The sequence below is a fragment of the Crocodylus siamensis genome, chromosome 1, assembly GCF_052110815.1.
Source record: "Crocodylus siamensis isolate JL-2025a chromosome 1, ASM5211081v1, whole genome shotgun sequence".
In the NCBI taxonomy this organism is placed as follows: Eukaryota; Metazoa; Chordata; order Crocodylia; family Crocodylidae; genus Crocodylus; species Crocodylus siamensis.
This window is the reverse complement of record NC_143395.1, coordinates 257,942,233-257,948,625: the sequence shown is the minus strand read 5'-3', so window position 1 is coordinate 257,948,625 and position 6,393 is coordinate 257,942,233. Positions and strand designations below refer to the sequence as shown.

General features: G+C 38.9%; 1 protein-coding gene across 1 annotated transcript in view; it reads left to right on the top strand.

Annotated features, from left to right (window-relative positions):
- The first annotated feature begins 749 nt into the window (after nucleotides 1–749).
- Nucleotides 750–6,393, top strand: part of TMPRSS2 (transmembrane serine protease 2) — a 54,778-nt gene continuing 49,134 nt past the window's right edge. The window contains exon 1 of the mRNA XM_090061078.1: nucleotides 750–871. The gene's annotated coding sequence lies outside the window, so the exon portion shown is untranslated. The remainder of the gene's footprint in view (nucleotides 872–6,393) is intronic.

The window sequence follows — 6,393 nt, the reverse complement described above, 5'->3', positions numbered from 1 at the left end:
AAGCCAAGTAATTTCCAAGAAGTGGCAATTTCAGATTTCTCTGAGGCTGCATAGATGTGAATCAGGGCAGTATTTGGCTTACTCTCTAAAATCCAATTTTCTTCATATGCCCATAGGGGAAAAAAAGTAAACTCCTTTTACAAGGGACAAACAGATTTGTAGGCTTGTTAACTTCTATAATACTTGCTGGCTTATGCAAGACCATATGTCCACATTTTATCCATATAAAATTTAACAGTTTCTATAAATCGTTATTCTAAAAATTAAGACATTAAATGCACCATGTAAATAATGGCTAAAAACTTTCTTTGAGTGTACAGTTAAATATTATTCAAGTAACCACAGACTGCGTGTACAAGGGTGAAAATAAAAGGTAATACTGTTTATATGAGAACAAAGCCAGGAATAAAAGCCCACAAGCACTTTCCCCCGATATATATTCATTAGCTGTTAATGACAGGTTGGGAACAAAAATCAATTCTTTTCTTCCCTTTTAATCTTCTGTAGCAGCAGGTGCCTGTGAGATTATAAGCTTTTTCACAAGATATCAGTCAAGTAAAGTACTTCCTTACCTTTAGCCTAGAAAGTGTTTTCTTTTCTTTACCAAGCATACAGAACCTCATTCTGTTAATATGTAAATGAATGCATAGGTTCATTCATGTGAGAAGTCTCATTGACATCAATAGAAATATTGATATGCATGAAGTTCAAGAGGTGCATGTGCATTTTGGTGAGTGGGATCCACAATATTACAATTCCTGAACCTTTCAACATGTTACTTTACCTCTGTACACAAATCTACCAGTTTCAATGAGACATGCTCAGGTGTTTGCAGAATGGAGGCCAAAGCTACTGCACGTTCAATACCGGGGTGAGTAACGTGAGTTTGTAATGTGAGTTGTAACATGAGTTGGGAAGTTTGCAAATGTAAAACAGAATCTGTTCAACTAGAACGCCCCTGTTCTTTAACTGGACCTTTCTATACCAGGTTTACTGTCTTTTAGCTGTAAATAAGTTTTCTGGTAATGTTCTCGTGATGGAAATAAATATGTTAGGTTTCCAGAGCTGTTTCTGCTTCCATGGTATTTATTACCGAACTATATCAGTTTCAATGTTTCACTGGTATTCAGGTGTGCAGAAAAAGATTTTCAACGTGTACAGATCACTTTTTTTCATTCAACTTGTAATTAATTTAGCTTAGAATTCTTTTTATTATTGTGTTGTTTTTAAACCATTCTTACCCATCACACTATTTTTAAATATTTTAATATTTGCAAGTTCCTCAATTAAGTAACATGCTGAAAACAGATCTGATGAAAATAAGATCTTCTGAAAATTGGTCTGAAAACAGCTTAAAGACATTCTGAAAATAGATCTGATATGAGCATTTGGTTCCTGATCCAAAGACCACTGAAATAAAATGGAAAGAGTACCAACAGTTTGAATGAGCTTTGGATTAATGTTGGGTGTTTTGGGGTTTTTTTTTTAACAGACAGTAAATTCACCAAAAAAAATTGAAGGAGCTAAAATACTAATAATTGTCAAACTCTACAAATCATTTCAGCTAAAAAAATAAACAAAAGTAAACATTTTGTTTTGCCGTATTTTAAATGAAACAATTGGACTTATGTTTCAAAATAACCTGAAAGCAGAACAAAACTTGGCAGTTTGGGTCAAGCCAAAATGATTTTTGTTTTTCTTGGAAACTTAAAGAGAGATTCTGTTTCAATTCCTTTCCTCCAGTTTCTCAGTTCAGCCACCAAACCACAGTATTCACTCCTTTTTGCATTTTCCCTTGCTTTGAATCCAGACCTTATGTATTCATTTAATTCACCCCTCTGCTGGGTGTCATGTAGGTGGTTTAATATTCAGAACATGCACACACACACACGTGCACAGAGAGAGAGGGAGAAGCAGAGATGGATCAATATACCCTTGTCTTATTTCTTGTACACAGAGGATCTTCAGCTTAACATAATATCAATCAGCTAAAATTATGGATGATCACATGCTTTTCACCATGCCCGGAAGGCCTTTGAACTCAAGGTGAGAAGGAACACCTGGGGCTTGTCTGTACCAGAAGAATGCATCAATTTATAGAATACAAGTGCTGAAACCTGTTTTCCTCCTTCTGATTCAAGGAAAGCTCTTCCATTCACCATGTTCTCTGGGTATAGACCTACCACGAGAGGTCAGGTTCCCTGCGTAAGGGCTCTCTGGTGAGAATACTTGTTTATTGCTCATGAAAATTTCAGTTCTCTGAACTGACAGGAAGAGCAGGATAAAAGCATTAACTGTTCTTTGCCTGTGTGGTAATTAAATGGGGGAATCTCTCTTGGTTCCTTTCAATGTTGTATTTAATTTCTATCTTGTGCTTTTAGGCAAGATTTGTTCCAAGATTAACTTCAAGAGGGGAAGTTCACATGTAAATGCAGCATGTTTGCATAGTACAGTATAGACAATGCCAAGCTTTGTTGTCTTGAAAGCACACTGTACTCCCTTAATGACCGAGTACTCTAATAGCTGCATCAGGAGAAAACAAACTGGTCTTTAAAAAGCCTGTGCTTTTGGAAGGCCTCTTTAAAATGTTAGTTTTTGTGATACTTGTGCAGCTTATGACAAGTTGATTGCAGGTTGATATAAATATAATTACTAACCTAATAGCAATACTAGTATATTGCTATTTATTTCATACCAATTATGTGCTTGCCATAATTGCACAAGAATGCCCTTATGTCAGAGAACTATAGTCAAGTCAGACAGCCATGAAGAAGCAGGGTGCCTTGGAAAATCTAGAGGAGGGACTGACACATTGCTTTCCTTCCTACCCTTAAAATGAAAACTTGTGGGTGTCACAGAAGAAAGGACCTTTTAAAAGAAACTGAAGAATAGGAGTGGCTTTGCCAGCCCCAAAGACTGGGAGGACCTGTCAGGCATAGAGGCAGCAGCACAGGAGGGGAGAAGGGGGAAAAGAAAAAACAAACCAGGGTATGAAAATTGACTTCACTGGGATCAAAAGGACATTGAGGTCACAGGGCAAGCCATAAATTCAAGGGGCTATCTGGTTTGCTTAGAATTCAGAGACTACATAGCACTCAGAGACAGGAACACTTTGCCTCCCTGGCAAAAAACACAAGCCAAACCAGCCATCACACAGCTCTTTCCAGTAGGTGGAGAAGCAAATAAGGGCACCTCTGCCTCTTCTGGGCTGCTTGGGTCCTCACAAATTGTTGGGTAACAACAAGTGCTTCTTCTGTTTCTTTGAGGAAGCAAGACATCAGCTAATTTTAAAGTGAGATCCAGTATCATATTCCTTGCAGGAGAAGACTGAGGCCATTAAGAAAGTATGAATTGAATTCCATTTAAATTTGGGGGAGATTAACAAACAAAACAAGAAAACATGTCAGCTACAAGATCTTTACTTTTACAATGCACCAACCACAGAGAACACAACTTTGCTTTTTTATCCCAGATTGGGTGTGTCTACATGTGCAATTAATGCAACTGAATATACTCCAGCTCAATTTGAGCTCGAGTAAGCTAATCTCAGCATCACAGTCTATATGTGCATTTAAGTGCAGTAATTTACTGTGCTGCCAGATACCACTTGTATCCAATGGGACTACCTGGCAGTGCAGTAAATTAGTTTACTGTGCCCTAATTGCTGTGCATGTGTAGATGGTGATACTTTACTGCGTGACAAATTAGCCTGTTGCACAGTAAAGCATCTTGTGTAGACGCATCCACTGAGTTGGCAGGGTTAACAGTTAGCAATACAGTGTTGATACCAGAAAACAAAGCAGATTTGATATGGAGACAAGCAAGGCACAATATGGAACAAAAAAAAAAAAGTGCTGATTTTAAGAGTCACATTCCAGAATGTGGGCAAGGTTCTTTGGGTGAATCGGGTATCTTTTATTAAAACAATTTCAATAGTTGGGAAAAAATATAGAACTTCAGTTTAAATATTAGGGATGAAATCCTGGTCCTTTTGTAGTCAGGGACATCCTAGGAGTTTGCAGAATTGGTCAAAAAGTAGGAAAAACTTTTCTTGAAAATATTGCCTCATTTTGTTGGAAGATTTCATTATCTGAAGATCTTGCCCAGATCTAGTGTTTAAAAGAAACCAACAGCAAAACCATAAATGAAAACATCTTAGCAAAATGCTTAACTTAGGTTTTCTCAATCCAGGACTACTTCTCTTGCCCATGCAGGTCTTAAAACAAATGCACTTGCCAATGGCAAATCAAGATCAGAGGTGTCAAAGACATTTGTCTCTACAGGGTAAATCCAGAGCTTGAGCAGCACTGGTGGCTTTAATCTGGTTGACTGCATCAGCATGGCTCCAGAACTCAGGTGGTTAATGCAGCTGCCCATCCCCACTCCTCCCTCTGCTAATATTAGTCACTAGTTTGTGCGTCTGCACGAGATGCTGACTGTGCAGTAGCCAAATAATACTGCACAGTAGCACATCACAGCACCAACAGTGCTAATACACTACTGAGCAGTATTATTAGGCTACTGCATAACTATGTCACTTAAGAGGCATTCTACTAAGCAATAATTCTGGTAACCACTGCTTGGTAGTATCTCACGTAGATGCGCCCATCGACAATTAAAAATCCCAAACTCAGTGGTGAGTAAGGCTTCTCTCTCCCTCTCCTCTTCCCCTTCATGTGGCAGCAGCATTAACCCCTTGAATTCTAAAGCTGTGCTACTGTGCCAATGCAGTGACTCTGGTAGCTGTGGCAACAAGCCCAATAGATGAAATCTGTCCCACAGAGGTAGGTCATCCAGTCCACAAGATATCCCATAGGCTGGATCTGCCCCATTGGCTGCTCTAGACTGAAAGCCTCAAAAGGTGGCCAGAGCACTGTACTATGATACACAGCTAGTATACAATAAGCAGCTAAGCTCCTTGGCTGCGGAGAACCGCTGGATACATTGCAGCTGTTCTTCTGTTGGCCGTTCTGGATCTAAGTAGGGTACTTATCTCAGAATGCTCCTAGATGTAGCCGATATCTATGGATCACTCATGGCAAAATGCTACTAAGTGGTACTGAAGAAAAGACTCTTCCTTGTTTCCAGAAAGAAAGCAGTCAAAAAGAACAATCAAAGGAGGGAGAAGAAACCATTTCCCATAAGCTATTAAACATACTAAGAAATGTACCTTCTGGCATCTTAATCACGAGAGAGAGTTAGAGAGAGAGAGAGAAAGTGGGTGTAAAATTATAATAAGTTAAATGGTAAATATGATTTTAGACTTCTGTACTATCAGGCAGTGGACATGGATTCTGGACCCAAATCTTTACCAAGATTTATCTGTATTTTATTTGCATTTACATCATTTCCATATACTTGGGGACAAAAATATAGGGTGTGTCCGGTAAAGACCAGTTTGTTTGAGTTTACTGTACTGTGTCAATGTAAAACTGTCTGTTAAAAGTTCTTCTAGTTCCTTCTCATGGACAAACAGAAAAAGAATACGAGCACCAGGAAGTACACATTGTTCCAACAGGTTGTACATGTCTGTTCCTAGAGAAACCTTAGGGGAGCATTTCGTTCAGCCATGGTTCACATTTAGCAGACTAAAAAGGCATATGCAGGAGTCTCTCTATTTGGAACGAGCATAGTTTAAAACTACACTTTTATCACATTAAGAATACCATTGAGAAAATCCTATTTAAGTGTGATGGGGTGGAAGTATTATCAAAGGAGCAAGAGTCCAGGAAACATATGAGAGACAAAGGTTCTTTTGTGATATCTTTTATTGAACCAACTGTACATTGAGAGAGAAATTAGACATGTTTTAGAGCACAGAGTACACTTCCTTATGTCCTGGGGACACCTCTCTAAGTCTGTAAATGCAAGCCTTATTTATTAGATTTTTGCATCTCCTTATCCAAAGAACGCTGACAACATGGGAAGCAAACAGTTGAGAAGCACAGCTGCATTACACACCAGGTACTTAAAAAAAGCTTTAACCGTGACCTTGAAGCAAGCTCTGTTCCCGCTTTGAATAAACAGCCCGTTGGTTGTTAAGCAGCTGAAATTCAACTCAACATAATTACCCTCTTTTATACTGAAGTCAGTGCACTCCATGGTGCTAAGGTAAGGAGCAGGAGCCAGTTTTGATGGCATCACCCAATAAATTAATGGAACCAACATGCCTGCAGAAGCCCCATTAGGAAAGATGGTTCCTCCCACTTCATTAAACCACACCATGAAGGGTCTGGAAGGATTTAACAATGGAATAACAATGTTTGATTCTGCTTCTAGGACCTCTTTTTAATTTTTGCCCTTAGAGTGATATGTGAGCATGCTAACCTATTAGGTCTGACTGGGTTTGATACACAGGTCACGAGTCAGGGCATCAGGCTGGCTACTTAGCCC